Here is a 22,315-nt window from a genome sequence, read left to right as displayed (position 1 = left end):
CCATATATACACATAATAAAGATAATTGTATGTGTGTATATAAATATGTGATAGGATACATACACATGACATTTGTGTAAATAAGATTTACATATGTACATATAAGCAACTTTATTTAGATATAATTTATAAATCATAAATTTTGTCCATTTTAAGTGTGGAATTCAATGATTTCTAATGAATTTACTGAGTTGTACAACCATCACCATAATCCCATATAAGAATATTTTTATCACCCCAATAAGATCCTCATGCCCATTAACTAATCTATTTTCTGTCTCACTTCATTGACTATTCTTCACATTTCATATAAATGGAATGATACAATTGGTCTATTGTGCCCAGCTTATTTAATTTAGAATAATGTTTTCAAGGTTCATCCACGGATGGATCAGTACTTCTATTATTTTTAGTGTTGGATAATATTCCATTTTATGGATATACTACTTTTAATTCACCCATTAATCAATTGATGAATACAAGTTCTTTCCATTTTTTTACTATTATAAATAATTCTTCTAAAAAATTCACATGCAAATCTTCGTGTGGAAATACGTTTGCATTTCTCTTGAGAGCAGTTTTCCAAAACAGCCATACTATTTCAAATTAATTCCTGTCAGCAATATTTGAGGGTTCCTGTTTTCCACATCCTTGCCAACACTTTTTAATGTCTGTCTTTTTTATTATAGATATCTGGTCATGATAAGTCTTCTACTTTTTCATTAAATTAAGGTAATGAAATGGTTGGCCTGTCAGGCTGTTTAGACAATACATTGCATAATATATGAAAAAAAATGGAAGAAGAAATTTTTGGCATATTATAGATTATTTGACCTAAATATTGTAAATATTCTGATATCATGTGACTGATTGGTGTGCTGTAGCCTATATAATTTGGGTTCTAAGAAACATGTTGGATTAACATTTTCCTGTGTTGATTATTTCTCAGAAAAGACCTTAAAATGTCAATTCAAGAAATATCTGTGAGTGAAAATTCACTGGCCATTGATTTGAATTTGGTCATACCAGATTTCCAAGACCTAATGACTAAGGAATCCTTTGGACAGGAAACTAAATATATTTCTTTGAAGTTGGTGTCATATTTTTCTAAGGACAATGATCCAATCTTGAATGAAGGCAAATCAGATACTTGATGTAACACTATAATGGACAGGTATACAATCACTTTCTTATATAATTTAGGGGCTCCTCCACTTGTTTTGAAGAAGATGTGTATTTTTAAAATTTTTCATAGTCTTGAAATTACTTTGGATATATCTGAGGAAAAGTAGGAATATATCAACAATAGTTACAGAGTCTTTGAGGAGTACCTCTACCCAGTCTTTCCCTTTCCTTTCTGAGAAGCCCAAGAACATTACTTAGAATAGTGGTGGGAGCTTGGGAATCCTAGTCTTTAGGACCCATAAATCTTGCTGAAAGGTAGCATAATTTCATGCTATGCTTATGGTTGCATAGCTGAATACTGAATTTATTCTCATCTATACTGATCTATGGTTTGTATTTCTGAGGAAGTCTGGATATTGATTTTCAGGTGTGTGTTCTAGGGTTAGAAAATTACCTGTTAACACAAATGGTAATATGGTGAGAAGTAACTAAGGAAACATTTCTCTTGCATCCCCACTCCCAAATATTATCACAGCTTCTCATATACCAAAGATATTCTCTTTGTTGGTCTCTCTGTGGTATTCTGAAAATGAGAGCCAAATATCAGTAGTGTAAAATTGACCCTCATCTTGTGACTGAAATTAGCTTTTTAAATAGGGTGAAATCTCCTGTTTGGTATAGAACTACAGGAAAAAAATAAAAAGATGTCTTCATTTCCTGAAACTAGGATATTGTGTGTGCTTCAGCAGAAATATTACTAAGCTGGAGTCACACAGGCACTATTGTCAGCAAATCTCTACCCATGAAAACCCTGAGTGACTTGTGGAGAGGTGTCTGCTTAAGTTTCACCTTCATCAGCAGTACTTACATTTGTCCCTTTACATGCTTTATTGTTTTATTTTTGTACTATTTCCTGCTATTGATCCTCTTTTATTACCCAGCTTCAAGGAGAAAAAGGTCAGATCTGGGCCTTAATGGATCTTTTCACATGAATAGCTTCCTGAAAAACACACCCAAAATGGGCCCTGTGAATTTTCTCAGCCTGATTAAACTTGACTGTAGAACATACACTTTGACTTGTACCAAAGGGAACTAATACAGACAATGAAATAATCTTCATCCTTCAGGGCACTGGAACAGCTCAGAATCTTAACTGGTCATAGCAGTTCTGTCAACTGATTATTATTCTGGTTGCCTTTAACACTAATGTCTGAGTTGGACACCAAAGCTGAGTTCAAGTTCTACTAGATTGAGAATGCTATGGGGAAGAACAAGGCGCTCTGTGTTAGTGGGCTACAAGAATCTAGTTGCATCTGGGCCTCCTGAAATCAGATTAAATGTTAATAGTTGACACTAATAACCACAAATGTTCCTCAGAGCACCTAATTTTTCCTAATGAATGACACCATTAAGTGAAGTCAATAGCTGTGCCATAAGGTAGAGTCAAAATATACAAGTTTTTTGCTCATTCACAAATGATTTATGTCCTCCTACCCCCAAGTCTGAAACTCTCACCTGCTGAGAAAGCCAGGAGGAATACAGTTATTTCAAAGCCTAAATTGCATATGTATAGAATCTCATAGACAGGAGGACCCTGGAGGTCATTTGAATTTGCCAGCTACATGCTGCAGTACCTTGCACTTTACTCTGTTGTGACTGGGGATGGTGAAGTGATTTGTTGTGCTTACCTGGAACCACATGAGCAAAAAGATATCCTTTGGGCTGAGAGCTTTCTTGGGTTGAAGAATACTTCCTATTCAATATTCCTAGGATCTAATCTAGACTAATCTAGACTAATATGTTTTCTTCTTCCATCCTTTTCTGGGCCTTTTCAAGTTACAAAATCTGGTATGATACTTAGAAGGCTACTCTGGCTGAATTATAAGCAGTAAATTATGTGCTGAAATCTTATGAATAACAATAGGATTTATTGTCTGGAAGTAAAATATCTATAACTGGAAATTACCATATAGTTTGTGGTTTCTTGGTTGAAGACCTGCCATAATCTGTGACATTTATTATGTTTGGGGAATTTTCTCAAAGATTAACTCTGGTATTAGAATCAGGGTTGTGTGTCTCATGGCAGTTAGATTACCATTTTTTCCATCCTGCTTGGAAGCAGAGTTTACTGATTCTCCACTCCTCCATTTGTCATTCAACAGATGAGATGCACATGCAATGTATTGAAGTTACATTGGGGAAGCAAAAGTTATTGCTACTTACTTATGACCATGATATGTCAGTAAAGTAAGTCTAGAAATTCATTTTTTTAGACTTTACTGCATTTATGTAGGTTATTCAACAATAACAAAAAAGAGAGAATGATATATGACAACTGACACTGAGGATATTTGACCTTGGGATTTAAGAATATTTGAATTCTTCTATTAGCTTTGCCACCATTTTAGTGTATATGGTATTTATGTTTTGGTTTTCTGAACTGGAAAATGGAGAAGCTGTTATAGCCTCTCTTCCCCATAGTAATACCAATTTATTTATTATGTGTTGTTTTACTTGTTCTAATAACTTAAAATAGTCAATATGAAGGTAATCATTATATAGAATTTAATAATAAATTCATTATGATGCTTTAATAGTAGTTTTTCATGTACCCAAAGTTCTTCTTCTTTTTACATTGCCTTTCACTATTGTGTAAAATCCCTTTTTCCCATAACTAGAGGTTTAAATTTTAAGTTACTGTCTTTAGAGAACCTAGTTTATAATTTCTTCTATTTTTCTTTTCAGACAGTTCTGAATGTCCTACTTTAATGACAAGTGCAACTGAAACTTTACTCAATATTGAAGTTATGGCAGGAATAGATGTAAGTTCTATTTCTCTTCTCTTCCATATTGCTTTTTATATACTACACAGCTGTAAGGGCTTGTATTGCCATGGTAATATGTTATTAGCAAGAAAACTTTTTGGCTAAGTGAAAGAAACATGATGGCTTAGAGCATGTCATCTATATCCTCCCACTGTCTTACTTATGCTTTGTCTTCTCTGCCCTAATATTGACTGATTACAGAAAAGTTTAATCTCAAGTAGTAAAAAATTTTTCAATGCTTTATTACTTTGGTCCTCATAAAAGATGTATCAGAGACCAGCTTAGTGAAGTAGTAAATAGCCGTAATTATAACTGGATATTGTAAGAGGACCAAAAAGAGCAGAAGAACATCTGCTTTTTAAAATAATCTTTATTAAGATTTTCTTCAACTTCCTGTGAATAGCAGGGAAACTTAATAATTCCTGGCAGATAATTGTCTTTAATACTGTTCTTATGGGTTTATTTCTGTTAGCTTAATAAGGTCTTAATAACATTGTTACTATTTTAAGACAAAAAATGAGTAAAACCCTTCTACTTTCCCATAACTATTTTCTCCAGCTAGGGATGATTTCTGGATGGAACTATTTTTTGTCATTGGCCAGTGAGTAATGCAACTAGACCCTGATATGAATTGGTTCTTACTATATTATTTAGCCAAGATGACCTTAAAGGAGTGTTCTTTTCTTTCTGCCAGGCAGACTAGACATGTTTGATGGGTCTCATCATTCATGTTCAACCCAATATTTACTACATATGCTTTTGTCTTTTGGCAGGTAAATATTGGTCAATATTAGTTCAAGATAAATGACAACTGAGTCTACATCATAGAGCTGGTTCTCACTACACCATCAATTGGGTTGCTCTTCCCTGTATAAAGAACAGCTAGTACACTACAATTTTTTAAAATACTTTTATTGAAATATAGTTGACGTACAATATTATACTGCTTTCAATTATACAACATAGTGATTCGACAGTTACATACATTATTAAATCCTTAATCCAGCTAGTATAGTTACTGTCCACATAGAAAGATGTTACAGAACTACTGACTATATACTGTTTATGCTGTGCTTTCATGCCCATGACTAATTTATATTATGATTGAGATTTTGTACCTCTTTATCCCATTCATCTTTTCACCCACCCACCCCAAACCCCACACCCATGGTAACCACCAATCACTTCTCAATGTCTATGAGTCTACTGCTATTTTCTTCATTTTGTTTTGTTTCAGAAAACTACAGTCTTTAGAATATAAAGTAAATTAAAATATTCTTCCTTCAATTTTGTTAATCTCTCAAGAGATAGTCTTTCTACCCAAAATATTTAACTTAATCTCTAAGAATGATTGGCTTATAAAGATGCCATGATTTCTCTTTCTGACTAGAGCCTAATAGAAAATAAAGAAGCAGAGATAAGTTTACTTGAAGCCAATGGGAAAAAGGTATGAAAGCATACTTGTAGAGGGATCAAGACTTTTGTTCTAGTCCTAGCCCCACCACTCTCAATCAAGATGACTCTGGGAAAGTTATTTAACTCTGTGAATATAAATTGACTTTTGTACCATCTAAGGATAATAGTAACTGCTTTTGTTGCTTCATAAATTCTTGTGAATATCAAATGAGATAATAACAGTATGTGAAAGAGCCCTGAAAACTATGACATAAACTTAAAAGAATATTATATGATCTCTCTGATTTTAAGATAAAAATCATGAAAAAGTTACTAAATGAATTTGCTGTAATGAATTTGGTTTTTTTTTCATGATATCCAAAGAAGTTCTTTCTTAGAAACTACCCCCTTTGTTGCTTACTGAGCCTAGTCCTCCTTAGTCTGCCTTAGATTTTGTGGAAAGTGCATCCTGCAGAGATCTATATTCTAGTGGTCACCACTATTCTGAAATCAATGGATGCTGATGTAACTACATTAAAGATCTTTATTCTCCAGTAGAAGCATCAAGAAGATTGAATTAGTAGATATATTTAGGGGAGGCTGATATTAGTTTCTAACACCAGAGATAAGAGTACATCATTCATGCTGGAGATCTCTCTCCAATGGCCAGCTTGGAGAGTGTGACTCAGAAGAGTTAGAAAATAACCCTAATCCTGTGCTATGATACATTAAGAAGTGTAAGACTTGTGAGTCTTATCCCATCTTCTCCCACATTATGTATAAAGCATTGTCTGTCTACCAACAAGTAGGTGGTACAGCACATGAAAAGTCTCCTCCTTTCCCTATTTGATAGGGTGCCAATAAGCAACTTTGGAGAAATATTTCAAGATTCTGACAATCTCCTCTTGGGTGTTCTGAAGAACCCATTGAATATCTTACCAGATTAATGTGGCCATGATTATATAGCCCTGAATGTTTCTTCTCCACCAGAATATGCTACAAATTCTGTTGAAATATTTGAACCCCAGTTATCTGCAGAAACCCATGGAGAATACAAACTATTACCTTTGCTGCTTCTCAAACCTATTGCCAGTTTTATTGAAGAGTCCATCATAATTGAGCCTTCTACTTGAATTTATTTTGAGTTACCCCACAATAAGCTACCTTCTGGAAAATAAACAGGAAATCCCATGACCTTTGGCTATCTAATGTATTTCTTAAGCAGTGTTATTTTAAACTGTAGCTAAAATTTTTATATCTTGGTACCTAAGCAATATTTAATATCTTGCATAAAATTCAGACCAGAGATAAAAGATGGGGAATACAATTTAAAAATTTAAGTCCTAAACATTCTAATACCTTACTAATGTTTACAGCAGAAATTTGTGTTAAATACCACATATTACAGCAGTTTTCTAAATAGTTAGCAAATCCATGTATCTTGATTCTACTAAAAGCAAATGAATTATATCATTCGAGGGTTTCCTGGGACAGTTGGATCTGTTTATGAAAGCAGGATTTTTTGTTAATATTTAACAGGTAGAACTAATAGCTTTCCTAAAATTTTCAGGTACTTTTATTTTACAGTTTTAATAATTAAAACTCGTTTTATTATATATACAGTTTTTATTTCATAAATTTAATTTTCAATATTAAATGTTATTTTTATATACCAGTGGTCATCTGTTGCTCCAGTCAAAAGATTCTCTTTACTCAATGGCTTGAATCCCAGCTAAAACCTTGTGCAATATCTCCAAGAGTCATATGCTAGCCAAGCATTCCCCTAAAACATAAGGAAGTTGGGGAACAAATGGCATGTTAGAAAGGGATACCTTCACTATGAACTATTTCTCAACTATATCTCCCATTTCCACAACTAGTACCTCTAGTTGCTCCAAGTACACACTGACATATATGTAATTTCTATAGAATTAACTGTGCTTCAGAAACATTGTGGTGTTTTTCATCAACTTGGAACAGCTTTCATATGGAACTTTTCTTACATCAATATTCATATTTGCCCAACAAGTGGGCACCACCACACTTAGAATCTAGGTCATCTACGTGATAAATGGAACATATAAAACATGTCAATATGGATATGAAAACTTCAAGTTAAAGATTTATGAGGCCAATTTGTTCCACTTTCTTACTCTTTAACTCTCATCAATTATACTCCCTTACCTATTTACTTATTTTATGTCTCTTATATTTTGCAAAGTTCTTCACGTGTTTTTATAGCCTCTCCAATAAAATCAATTTCAAGGAAAAGGAAGGATTTTGCCATTGTTTTAAATCAACCTATCTCAGAAATAGCATGCTCATTTAATTTAAATATAATGGTTTACAAATATTAGTAAACCAAATTCAAAAATACATCAAAAAGATCATACACCACGATCAAGTGGGATTCATCTCAGGGATGCAAGGATGGTACAACATTCTAATATCCATCAACATCATCCACCACAAAAATAAAAAGAAGGACAAAAACCACATGATCATCTCCATAGATACTGAAAAAGCATTCGACAAAATTCAACATCCATTCATGATAAAAACTCTCAACAAAATGGGTATAAAGGGCAAGTACCTCAACATAATAAAGGCCATATATGACAAACCCACAGCCAACATCATACTTAACAGTGAGAAGCTGAAAGCTTTTCCTTTAATATTGTGAGCAAGACAGGGATGCCCACTCTCCCCACTGCCGTTCAACATAGTACTGGAGGTACTAGCCACGAAATTCAGACAAAACTAAAAAATACAAGGCATACAGATTGGTAAAGAAGAAGTCAAAGTGTCACTATTTGCAGATGTCATGATACTGTACATAAAAAAAACCTGAAAAATCCACTCCAAAACTGCTAGATCTAATATCTGTGTTCAGCAAAGTTGCAGGATACAAAATTAATACACAGAAATCTGTTGCTTTCCTATACAATAATGATGAACTAGCAGAAAGAGAAATCAGGAAAACAATTCCATTCACAATTGCATCAAAAAGAATAAAATACCTAGGAATAAACCTAACGAATAAAGTGAAAGACTTACACCCTGAAACTACAAGACACTCTTAAGAGAAATTAAAGTGGACACTAACAAATGGGAACTCATCCCATGCTCTTGGCTAGGAAGAATTAATATTGTCAAAATGGCCATCCTGCTAAAGCAATCTACAGATTCAATGCAATCCCTGTCAAAATACCAACAGCATTCTTCAATGAACTGGAACAAATAGTTTTAAAATTCTTATGGAACCAAAAAATATCCCAAATAGCCAAAGCAATCCTGAGAAGAAAGAATAAAGTTGGGGAGGGGGGATCTCGCTTTCCAACTTCAAGCTCTACTACAAAGCCACAGTAATCAAGACAATTTGGTACTGGCACAAGAACAGACCAACAGACCAGTGGAACAGAATAGAGGGTCTAGATATTAACCCAAACATATATGGTCAATTAATATACAATAAAGGAGCCATGGATATACAATGGGGAAATGAAAGCCTCTTGAACAGTTGGTGTTGGCAAAACTGGACAGCTACATGTAAGAGAATGAAACTGGATCATTGTCTAACAGCACACACAAAAGTAAATTCAAAATGGATCAAAGACCTGAATGTAAGTCATGAAATCATAGAACTCTTAGAAAAAAACATAGGCAAAAATCTCTTGGGCATAAACATGAGTGACTTCTTCATGAAGATATCTCCCTAGGCAAGGACTAAAAGAGCAAAAATGAACAAGTGGGACTATATCAAGCTGAAAAGCTTCTGTACAGCAAAGTACACCATCAATAGAATGAAAAGGTACCCTACAGTATGGGAGAATATATTCATAAATGACAGATCCGATAAAGGCTTCACATCCAAAATATGTAAAGAGCTCACACACCTCAACAAACAAAAAGCAAATAATCCAATTAAAAAATGGGCAGAGGAGCTGAACAGACAGTTCTCCAAAGAAGAAATTCAGATGGCCCACAGACACATGAAAAGATGATCCATATTGCTAGTTATCAGAGAAATGCAAATTAAAACCACAATGAGATATCACCTCACACCAGTAAGAATGGCTACCATCCAAAAGATAAACAATAACCAATTTTGGCGAGGTTGTAGAGAAAGTGGAACCCTCCTACACTGCTGGTGGGAATGTAAATTAGTTCAACCATTGTGGAAAAGCAGTATGGAGGTTCCTCAAAATACTCAAAATAGACTTACCATTTGACCCAGGAATTCCACTTCTAGGAATTTACGCTAAGAATGCAGCACTCCAGTTTGAAAAAGACAGGTGCACCCCTATGTTTATTGCAGCACTATTTACAATAGCCAAGAAATGGAAGCAGCCTAAATGTCCATCAGTAGATGAATGGATAAAGAAGATGTGGTACGTATACACAATGGAATATTACTCAGCCATAAGAAAAAAACAGACCCTACCATTTGCAACAACATGGATGGAGCTAGAGGGTATTATGCTCAGTGAAATAAGCCAAGTGGACAAAGACAATTACCAAATGATTTCACTCATCTGTGGAGTATAAGAACAAAGGAAAAACTTAAGTAACAAAACAGCAGCAGAATTGCAGAACCCAAGAATGGACTAACAGTTACCAAAGGGAAAGAGACTGGGGAGAATGGGAGGGTAGAATGGGATAAGGACGGGGAAGAAAAAAGGGGGTATTATGATTATCATGTATAATTTGGGGGGTGGGGGAAAGGGGAGGGCTGTGCAACACAGAGAAGACAAGTAGTAATTCTACAACATCTTACTATAATGGGGTTTGTGGGGGGGACTTGGGGTAGGGGAGAGCCTAGTAAACATAACGTTCTTCATGTAATTGTAGATTAATGATAACAAAAGAAAAAAAAAACATTCCAAAAATAAAATAGCTGTAAAAGGAAAAAATAATAATAATAATAAATAAATCACAAAAAGAAATTACAGAGTAGGAAACTTACCAAATAATTAATATGGGTGTGTCCCTTTACATACAGGAAAGTATTACATAATAGTAATTTGAGGGACTATTGGGTTGGGAGGGCATTTGTCACCTGTTATCGAATTCCAAGATCCCCCCTTTCACTTTATTCTATTTATTCACTTTCACAAATCATAAGACTTCCTCCCATGACTGGTGAGCCCCCAGTTCTACATTTTGATCACGTGTTCACCAAGGGTAGTACTTAGTTTGATTCCCTAGCATAGTATTTCTTATGTGTGTACATACCAAAAATGAGAAAGAAAGAAGAAACGGTAATCCCTGGAAATCTTTCTAGTTATATCTAGCATCAGAGTAACTCAAATAACATTTGGATTTACACAGTGATTAAGGCAATGTTCCTCAAATTTGGCTGCACATTGGAATTGGCTGGGGAGATTTACAAAATACTGATGTCTGGGACACACTTAAATATTCCTAAAATTTTAATTTGTCTGAGATAATATCTGGATATTGAAACTTTTCAAAGTCATCCAGATGAGTCTAAAGTATAATGAAGACTTAGAAACAGTGCTTTATATATGATTAATTTGATACAGTTTATTTGAGATTATAATAAATAATAGAGACTTTCTAGACATAAAGTTGGGAACTTGCCCTGTAATTGAAACTCCTTCAATTGGTAATTGGAACGAAGCAAACCTCGAAACTCCTTCGACCAGCAACAGCATGGATATGTGGCCCAAGATAGTACAAGAAGTATATGTTTCTTCTTAGTACCTGAAAGACATAAAATGTTTATCAAGACTTTGGAAAAGTTAAATGCTCTTGAAAATGTATTTTTTGACACTTCAGTAGTGTATAACTTTCACCTTTAGAAATTGCAGCAATTAAAGGGAGACAAACATATGAAAGTATCATTAACTGCAGGGCTGTGAGCTATTCCCTTGCAATGGCTTCCAAAGTGGAGATGGACAACAGCTGTATTTGAGTTGTTATGTGGCCATGTATATAGAAGAAAGAAGCATCAACTGTTGGACACTTTGTATACCTCACATGACACAACACCCATACAGTTCCATTGAACCAGGCTTGCTGCAGGTAACTGGGCTTTTAGATCTGTTCATAAGTCATGTTCAGTAGTGCCAGCCAGAAACAGCCTTACAGAGAAATATAGTAAAAATTTAGTATCACAACTTTTCATCTAGGTGACAGTGACCAAGCCAATCAAGGAAGTACAGGTGGTAGTGACCTCTGCAACTCTGTGCATTCTGGTAACTCCTTTTAAGTCTGTCTTGGTTGTTTCTTTCACTTGCTTTCTGTTCCCCAACTTCACCCATTGCTACATGATCCAGTTTGCTCCATTCTCTATGGGAGTGGAGGCTGCTTTCACAATTGGGTCATCAAGGGCATTTTTACATCTCAGTCAGCACACCCTCTGAGAGTCCTTTAGTTTCCCAACTTCCCAGTCATGGGATTGATTACAACAGCTTATGAGAATAGTCATTAGGAAGAAAATCTACTAAGGACTCTCAAGTCAAAAGACCATGATCTGTGAAGGAAGACTAATGGAACTGGGATTATATTACAGAGAAGAAAAGGTTGGGAGAAGGAGTATTAAGTTAAGGAGGCTTCCTTGCTAACAGTCATGGAAGCTCTGCTAAACAGCATCTATTTTCTGCTGACACTTCAATGAGCTTAGGCTGCTACAGGAAAGATATATATTGGGATTTAAGGGAGATATCAAAGGTGATATTACAGAAAGAAATTAAAGGTGATCTCTCCTGTTTCCACTCCTGAGCTGTTATTTAGTATATATAACATGACACTTATTATGCAGCTTAAAAGCCTAATTAGTTATTTTGCATCTATACCCTACTCTGGATTCTGGATTTCCAAAAAACAGGAATATTTTGTGCTCATTTTTTTTTCATTTCTGATACCAGCGTCAGACACATAGTAGGCATTCAGCAACTGAATGAGTGAGTACATGAACAAAAGAACAAACCCTAGCAGTGAGTTGTTCTAGAAATTAGAAATACTTTTTGAGAAAAATTATATTCTTATTCCATAGAATATATGACTCTAAGCATTAAGAGCAGATTTGATACATTTTTGAGCTCTAGAAAGGAAGAGAATGAACTACAAGATCCTATAATGTTCATTCATTCACTCATTTGGCAAAAGTTTAGTGAGCTCCCAATAGGTTCCAAGCACTTTTCTAAAGCACTTGTGACATATCAGTAAATATAATATACAAAATCCTTCCCTCATGGAGCTCACATTCTATCAGACACCAAAAATTATAATGAAGTCGTATTTGTGTTCCCAACTTCTACCTACCCTCTGCTAGAACATACAGGATATTAGTCTGGGTTTAAGGACTTGGATAATTAAGTCAGATGAGGAGGAATTGGTGAAGATTTTTGAGGACTGAAAAAGATGGTCAGTGTAGAATGTTTTGTGTGAATTTAAATAAAAATTTGAGATAACTAGGTCCATGAGAATAAGCTTTTAATAGTCCAGCTATGAGTTACACAGAATCTCAACAAGAAGTTTGACTATAAGGATAAAGAGGAGAGAGCAGCACATGGGAGTATGTGAAAGAGGTGTGAAAAGATGAAGAGTACCTAGTACCTCTAAGATAAGGGATAAGATAGAGCAAACTATAAATATAGGAGTAGAATTAAGTTTAGAACATTTATACTGGTCCTGTTCATGAGGGTATGTTATTTATGCCCATTTCACCATCCCTGCTCCAGCTGGCCTTTGTCAGCTTTTGCCACTTCTGCTTTGCTCCCAAACCAGTGAGAAAATAATTCTGTTTGCTCAAGGGTTCTCAACCTCTGTGGTCAGTAAAAGCCCATGACTTAGCAGGACACATAGCTACTCTTGGTTCAGTCTGGAAATCTCCCAGAAGAGAACATAGGCAATTCTACTTCCACTTTCCAGGCCCTACAGCAAAGAAACAGTCTGGGTGTGTGAAAGGTGATGCTGAGCAAGGGACTAAGGGGATGCACAAGGGAAAGTTTATTCACTCTTCACTTGAATTAATCTGGCAGTGTTGCACAATATGGAAGAGCACAAACTTGGACACAGAATAGAGTAAGATTCCTGGTTCCACTGTGTGCTGCCCCTGAGCATGTTATATAACTTCAGAGCTTCTACCTTGTCTACAGTGTGTAAATGACAACTGACAGAGTTGTGATAATGCACGTAAAAATATTTCAGTTTCCAATATATTTCTGCTTGCTATAGTGAAGTTTTAGGCAATTTCTGCTTCTTGTTTGCTACTCTGACAAAGTCATCAAACCGTTATCTGAATGTGGATTTTTTAAACTTTTTATTGCATTTTTATTTGAATTTTTAATGGTTTTTAGCATTTTTTTCTGATTTCAGAAACAATGCATGGAAATTATTAAAAATTAGAATGACACCAAACTGAATAACTGATGTTTATTGAATGCTTACATGCATTTTCCATTTTAACCTCAAGACAACCTTATTAAATGTGTACAACTTTTAGCCCTCTGTTACATATGAGAAAACGGAGCTTAGAAAAATGAAGTTGCATATAAGGTCCCATGCCTTGGTAAGTAGCAGGTCTAGAATTAAAACTCAATCCTCTTCCTTTGTAGAAAGTGAAAGTTTTCCTTAATTCCACTCCAAAGATTACAGTTTGTCACTGTCCTGCAAAGAATTGTCCTATGCATATATTAACCTATTTTTTAAATCGACACATATATTCTCTTTTAAAATGTGCTTTCTTTAATTATGAATTATCTGTGAACATCTTTTTGTATCTGTACATGTACATTTACCCCATTTTTAATAGCTTCATAGCATTCTTTATTGTATTGATGAACCCTAATTTATTTAAACAATTCTAAATTATAGTTCTTATTGATGAACATATTCACTTCCATATTGATGGACATTCAAATTGCTTCTAGTTTTTCCCTATTATAATCAATGGGAAAATAAGCATCCTAATTTGTATTTCATTGTACACTTGTCTAAATATTTCTGTAGAATAACATCTACAGAATGAGATGTGAGGTTTAGTATATTCCCAAGAGTTTACCAGAAAAATGCATTACTTCTTGTGTAAGTTGTCTCCTAACAATTGCTCATTTTTTCATTTGTTTATTTAAATTATTTTTATTATTTATGTGTAGATGCCCTAATATACAATGGATATTTTATAATATTTTCAAATGCTTTAGTTGTTTCTGATCATTAAAAGTATGCATTTTAATTGTAGAAAAATTGGAAAAGATTTTTTTAATTTGTAGGCCTAAAAATTTTTATTTTAGGCCTACAAATTAAAAACAAGTATTAATATTTGATGCTTACTGTGTATATATATATATATAATTATAAAAATAAATTATTAAATAAAATAAACGGTCATTGGGAAAAATTGAAAAATACAGAAAACTTAAGAGAAAAAAAATACTATATAAATGTCCATCATATTTTTAACCAACTTGGGATTGTGGCTTATGTACAATTTCATGTTCTGCTTTATTGCTTAACATTGTATTGTAAACTTTCTCTAGGCCATTAAAAATTCTTCCAAAACTCTAATGAAATTTTAATAGCTTTATTGATAATTTTCAGACCACAATGTTCACTTATGTAAAGTGTGCAATTCAATGCTTTTTAGTAAATTCACAGAATAATGCAGCCACCACCACAATCAACTTTAGAATATTTCATAACCTCCCAAAGAAACCCTGAACCCATTAACAGTCATTCCTTCTTCCCTCCATCACCCAGCCACAGGCAACAACTAATCTGTTTTCTAACTCTATAAATCTGCCTATTTTTTAATGAAACTCTGATGCTGGATTATTTGTTTCTACTTACTAGTATGGACACAGATACTTTCTTGAAATCTTCCAGATGGTATGTGCTGAAGGAATGTAAGCTTATGTAACCAGAAATTTTATTATATGGTGTGCAATTGCATAGCTTTGGGCATACCCTAAGTCAAATCCTGTCCTGAGGCAAAACAGATGCGCACATCTAGCAGCTGAAGTCTAGCATATTCGCCAAGGCTAAAGATACCGAAGAGGAAGTCACCTACCCACTCAAAAATTATTCTGCTTTGTCCGGAACCCTGGGCTTTAAGTAACCCCATCATTCATCCCATCTTTTCCTACAGAAGACATATCACATATTCAAAGCCCATTTCAAATGCACCGCTTCCTCTTCAAAGCTTTCCCCTACCTTTGGGGATTTAAACCTTCATTCCTCTATGGTCTTATAGTACTTTAAACTAGTTATAACACCTTTCACATTCAATTTGGTTAAATTTAACAGGCACTAAGTACCTGGCACATATCAAGCCCTTGGCTGGGCCCAGAATTGCAGAGATGAAACTCGTAGTGCAAGACTTTGTATTAGATAGTGGTCGTCAGAACGTGGACTCTAGCTACAGACTGCATAGGTTCAATTCACAGCTCAGCTTCAAATTAGCCATGGACCTTCAGGAAGTTATCTACATTCCTGGATCCTTACCCTTGTGATCTGTAAAATGTGAATAAAATTAATACCTTCCTTATAGCCTTGTTATAAGGGTTAAATAAAGAAAATCCTTGTAAAGAACCTAACACAAGCCTGACACAGTCTCTAGTCGAACCTTTTGGTGAAATGAAATGGAATTAAATTGAAAGTCCATTCAAGAAGGATCTAAATGAAAGATTGGCAGGCACAGCTTGCCAGGGACCTTCCCAGGTGTTGGGATGTCATTGTCACTTGCTCTACTCTCAGTGAGTAGACGAGGTGATAGTAGGAAACTCATAAAGTTTGGGCAAGGTGTATATATCACATCTACCCACTCAGTTACAACTGTCTCACTTCCCTTTTTTCTGTCACCTTAAGCTCAAGAAATTTTTATTTTTATTTTTCAGTCAAAAAATGATCTAGTGGCATAAACTTGTTTCGTTTTTTTGTTCATTTCCCTTTTTTGTGTGTGCATGAATGTAACCAATGGATCCAGTCTTGATTTTCAAGTACATTCCTGGTTGTTCCAGTAGACTGATCAATTATATTGGTTTTATAATTTGGAAGAACTGAGGCACAATAAGGACAAAAGTGTTTCACTCTGCCAAATCTAAAAGGAGCCTCTCTCAAATATATTTCTGAGGGTGATTGAGTAGAACCTTCATAAATAGCATAAGTGGCAGTGTGATGTAGCTAAAAGTAGTGTGAGTTCTAGTCTGCTTCCGACACTGACATTCACTGTGTAACCTTGAACAAATTCCTTTTTCTCTCTAAGCTTCAGGTTTTTTCCCATCTGTACAATTGAGGCAAAATAGCACCCATGATTATTTCAAAGGATTCCCTAAGCTGTGACTTTCGGTAATTCTAAGTATGTGTCTGGAATTATAGGTAAAGGAGGGGGTCAAATGTCCTATAGGAACTCTTGGTTCTCCATTTTTGGCTTGCTTCTTTTTCTTTACTTTCCCCTCTTTAGGGATATGACCGGCTCCCATAGCTTCACCTTCAGTTATCTCTAAATGATTGTCAAAGATCTCCCACTAGCCATAACCTATTTCCTGAGCTCCAGTTCATCCATTTTCTCTCTAGGAGGACATCTCTGCGCTGGAGTCCCATCACTTCTATTTCCATGTGTATGGTCCCAAATTATCCTCTGCTAAAGATGGCCTCTCCCTTCAGCATTTCTTGAGTTCTATTTGTGGCCTTATTGTTGCCCAGCACATCCACATCTACCACATGAGCTATATCTGTGCTTTCCATTTGGCCATGATTCACTCTGACACATAGCCAAGTCCTAGCCACTCTTCTTTCCCCAATCTCTGACATATTCCTCTAGTCCAATTTTACTGTCACCATCTTACATGTACTCATTAGTTGCAAAAACATCCAGACTGATCATACTGCTTCTACCCTTACCCCTCTAGAGTCTACCACAGGGAAGCCAGGTAAATCTTTTTAAAACATAAATCAGATCCTGCTATCCCCATGTTCATATCCCTCCAGTCATTCCTTATATCAGAGTAAAAGCTAAAATCCTTTAAATGACCTACAGGACTCTACATGATATACTTCCCATTCCTATCATATTCTCTACCAATTCTCCCCTTCATTCACTCTGCTCCAATTATATCTACTTGAACATGCCAGGTATGCTCCCTCCTCAAAGTCTTTCCATTCTTAGAATAATCTTTCCCTAGATATCTGCAAGTCTGCTCCCTCATTTAATTCATCACTTCAAATGATGTTTCTTCAGAGAGTACATACCACTTATTACTCTATTACACTAAGCTTCAAGTTTTTTCCCATCTGTACAATTGAGGCAAAATAGCACCCATGATTATTTCAAAGGATTCTCTAAGCTGTGACTTTCTGTAATTCTAAGTATGGGTCTGAAATTATAGGTAAAGGAGGGAGTCAAATGTCCTATAGGAACTCTTGGTTCTCCATTTTTGGTTGTTCCAGTAGACTGATCAATTATACTGGTTTTATAATTTGGAAGAACTGAGGCACAATAAGGACAAAACTGTTTCACTCTGCCAAATCTAAAAGGAGCCTGTGTTATTTTCATGTCAGTTCCATAACAAATTATCACAGATTAAGTGGCTTAAAACAAAATAAGTTTATTATCTCACAATTCTAGAAGTCAGATTTCTGCCACTGGTCTTATTGAACTAATATGATGATATCAGCAGGACTGCATTCCCTTCTGGAGGCTCTAGGGGATAATCTATTTCTTTGCCATTATCAGCTTCTAGAGGCTACCCATGTTCCTTGGCTCAGAGCTCTCTTCCTCCATCTTCAAAGCTAAATAGGTTGCACCTCTCTGTGTCTTTTTTTCTGTAGTTAGATGTTTCTCTATGACTGTTCTATCCCCTTCTTCCTCTTTTAGGGACCCCTATGATTAAACTGACACTGCCTGGATAATATAAAATAATTTCTCTGTCAAGGTCAGTTGATTAGTAACCTTAATTCCATCTACAAATTTGATTCTCCATTGCCATGTAAATAAACTCATTCCTAGGTTGTGGAAATTAGCATGTGGAACTTTTTGGGGTTCAGGATTCTACCTACCACACTCCCTGTCCCATAGTGCTGCCTTATTTTAACTTTATGAACTCATCACCACCTGACATATTATACACAATACATGTATGTTCCAGTTAATCATACGTATAATCAAAGCCATCAAATAGTTCTATGATGCTTAGCTTCTATGATGATTTCCCCTCCCTCAGACATAATGATTTTCAGTGTTTTTAAATGACACTTTTGGGTTTTGACTCCATAACTCCAATAACATGCTTATATTGCTACTCCTTCTTCTATCTTCCACAGAAGATAGTTATCTAGCTTTCATTTGCTCCCGTACTTCCACTCACTCCAATCCTGCACATACACACTCATGCATATTTCTTGTTTTCCCACTCTCCCAATAAATTCATAGATTATTTTTGGTGTTGAGAGCAAGATTCAGTGTTTATGTTGGTATTCTTCATAGATGAACCATATCATGTGTAATTTTACTTTGTCTTTCCATACTGTTTGCTTGGCTGTTTGTTTAATATCTATTGTCACTATACAGTAAGATCCATGTCTGTTTAGTTCACTACTATATCCTCAGTATCTAGAAGAGTGTCAGAAACATTGAAGGCACATAATATTCATTTGTTCAGTACCTATTATGTGCCCAGTCTCATGCTTGGGCTCTTGTACCAGAGCCTTGTAAGTCCAGACATAACAGGGCCTTTAACAATAAGCTAGGCCTGTGATTTTCAAACTATTTAAATCATAGATCTCTTTCAGGTAATTGACATGTTGGAATCTGGATAGATCTAGCAGATAATACCATAGTTGTTCTGATTTCTGATTAACATGGGTTTAGAATGTTGAAGTGAGGAGCATATGGGTAAATGCTTAAAAACCATCTCTCTGAAGGGAAAAAAGAAAGGCCATGGCTTATGGCATTTGCTGACTTTTGTGGCGAGAGTATTTCTACCATGACTGATTTTGAGTTATCAATATGATGTCACTGAACAAGGATTTGGGAAGAAATGTACACAATCAGCTCTTGGGACTTAAGTTGGCTCTCTAGCAGCCCACTGGAGAAATAGACCCCTAGACCTCCCTCTCCTCATTGTCTCCTGATTCCTCCTACAATCACACCCCTACAGGACCCTCAGGGATCTCCAGGACATGGTTTAAAAATACATGGCTTATTCAGCCATAAGAAGAAAAAAATCCTACCATTTGCAACAACATGGATGGAGCTAAAGGGTATTATACTCAGTGAAATAAGCCAAGCGGAGAAAGACAAATAAATACCAAATGATTTCACTCATCTGTGGAGTATAAGAACAAAGGAAAAACTGAAGGAACAAAACAGCAGCAGAATCACAGAACCCAAGAATGGACTAACAGTTACCAAAGGGAAAGAGACTGGGGAGAATGGGAGGGTAGGGAGGGATAAGAGTGGGGAAGAAGAAAGGGGGTATTATGATTATCATGTATAATTTGGGGGGTGGGGGAAAGGGGAGGGCTGTGCAACACAGAGAAGACAAGTAGTGATTCTACAACACCTTACTATGCTATTGGACAGTGACTGTAATGGGGTTTGTGGGGTGGACTTGTGGTAGTGGAGAGCCTAGTAAACATAATGTTCTTCATGTAATTGTAGATTAATGATAACAAAATAAAAAAATACATGGCTGACTATCACATCTTTAAGGTAGAGATAGGAGGCCTGAGAGCCAGAGAAGGGAATGGACCAAATACTTCTAATGTCCATTCCAAAGCTCTTTCCACTGTGTTATGCTGCCAATGGTTTTATTAGTCTCCCATTCCTCCGCCTCCAATTTCCCTACCCTATTCCACTGGTATTCTACCAACATATTTGGCCCTAAAATACTTTTCAACAGCAACAGCAGGCCTCAGTTCTACTGTAAAACCTTCTATGGATCCCATAAAAGCCTATAGTATCAAATTTAAGCATCTTTGCTTGATTTTCAAAACCCTTCACATACTGGCAAAGTTTTTTCTCTCCATGCCTTTCTACATGTACACAAAGCTGAAATCTAATGATTTTTCTCCCTCTTTACCAGAATTCTTGCCCTTGCTGTTTCTGGGCTTTTGCTCTCTCTCCCTACATCATACCTGGAATTCCTTCCCTACCCTATCCACTTTGCTTAGCCAATATTAATCAAATCTCAGGTCCCAGCACACACTCCAGCTGCTCTGGGAATCTCTTAAACCAATGAAGTACATGGTGTTTGTTACTATCTCTGCACTTCCATTGTACAAATGAGTTTCTGTCATTCCCCTGTCCCTTAGTATGTGACGCCTGTTATTGTTAGTTTGCTTTTAAACACATCTGCCTACGTTTTCATGTATCTTTGGGTTATTGTTTATGTGTGTGAATCTGTGTGTTTATAAGAGTGTTTATATGCTTATATGCAGCTATTGTCTGCTCATGTTCTTGAATTTATGGATCTGTGTTTCAATGTTTATGTGTCCTTGTACATGTCTGTGTATATTTTTGTGTCTGTGTGAATCATTTGTGTATCTACGTGCTGTTTCTCTCCATGTATATTGTGTGTGATGTGTGCCAATGTGCTAATATTTTATGCCTCTGGCCATTTTTTACACATTTGTATATTTCCATGTGTGTATGTGTGTTTTTGAGTGTCCATATGTATCTGTGCATCTACATTTCTATGTAGTATTTGTGGGTTTGTGGGTTTGTATATATGCATGTTTTCAAGCAGGACCTTGTGGATTTCATCTTTGTACCACTGTTTCCCTCCAGCTCAGCCAAGCCTATATGCCCACATGCATATAACGGTCTCAACAAATGTTTGCTCACTGATGAATTATTCTAATCTGCCCTTTCAACCTTTTTCTAAGAAAGTGGGCTACAAAGGTGGAAGTAGGCACAGAGTCACAGTGACCTCTGGATACTGGGCTTCAAAGGATGTGGGCTGTTTTCTCTGCTGTTCATCCACAATCTCTGTGCTCTTACCACAGGCATAATACCATACTAGGAACCATTAGGTTTGAAGATAAGGAAAAAGTGATCTCCTTTGATTAAAGCAACTATGCATCCCCCTCTTCTCTCCTCTTAAATCACCTCATCTTTATTGAATGAGCTCAAGTACAGCCCTAGAGAATGGAGGAGACATTCACAGGCTTTGGAAACAGACCAAACTTAGTTGGAAATCTCCTTTGACACTTACCAGCTATGTGATCATGCGCCAGTCCTTTAGTGTCTCTAAAATTCAATTTCTTTAGCCAGAAAAAGAGATTCATAATGTCTTCACTGCAAGATGAGGCCTAGGTATAATGAGCCCAGTACAGAGCAAGAGTTCTATAAATGCTGGTTTTCATATCACTTCTTCTAGGAAGTCTTTCCACACTAGTTACTAGATGTTTTCCAAACCATAAGGTTTAAAGCCCATTTAATAATCCACCTTGTATCAGTGTGTACATGTATGTGTGCCCATTGGTATGTCTATACACATGTATCTTGTCTCTATCTGTATAAAATCTCACTAAGCCATAAATAATGTCTAGCATTTATTCTCTATTCCTGACAACACTCAGAAGTCTGGAAATAAGTGGTCATTAAAGGTATGAAGGAAGCAGAATAGTGTGGTGCCTAACAGTATCATTTTGGAGGCACACAGATATGGGTTTGGATCTTGTCCAGGAACCTTCTATACAGGTAAGAGATTTCACTATTCTGAAACTCAGTCTCATTTATAAAATGGTGATTTATTCAATTCACTCATTTTAAAAAAGTGTTTGAGTGTCTATTATATGTCAGACACTTTTCTAGGCACTAGGGATATAGCAATGAACATGAAATACAAAAATCCCTGTCTTTATAGGGCTTACATTCTAGAGTGGGAGACAGACAACAAACAAGTAAACCAGTAACTATACAATATGCCAAGTAGTGGTGAGTTCCACAAAGAAAAAAAGAAGCAGTGTAAAAGAGTAAAGATTGACAGAAGAGGCAC

At 35.8% G+C, this 22,315-nt stretch overlaps 1 long non-coding RNA gene across 2 annotated transcripts in view; it reads right to left on the bottom strand.

Moving 5' to 3' along the window:
• Positions 1–10,878: 10,878 nt before the first annotated feature.
• Positions 10,879–22,315, bottom strand: part of LOC140847325 (uncharacterized) — a 37,345-nt gene continuing 25,908 nt past the window's right edge. For both annotated transcript variants that reach the window (XR_012127292.1, XR_012127293.1), the window contains exon 3: positions 10,879–11,072. This is a non-coding gene — a long non-coding RNA (uncharacterized lncRNA). The remainder of the gene's footprint in view (positions 11,073–22,315) is intronic.

Source organism: Manis javanica, chromosome X (genome assembly GCF_040802235.1).
Source record: "Manis javanica isolate MJ-LG chromosome X, MJ_LKY, whole genome shotgun sequence".
Taxonomy (NCBI): Eukaryota; Metazoa; Chordata; class Mammalia; order Pholidota; family Manidae; genus Manis; species Manis javanica.
This window is presented reverse-complemented; position numbering and strand designations above follow the sequence as displayed.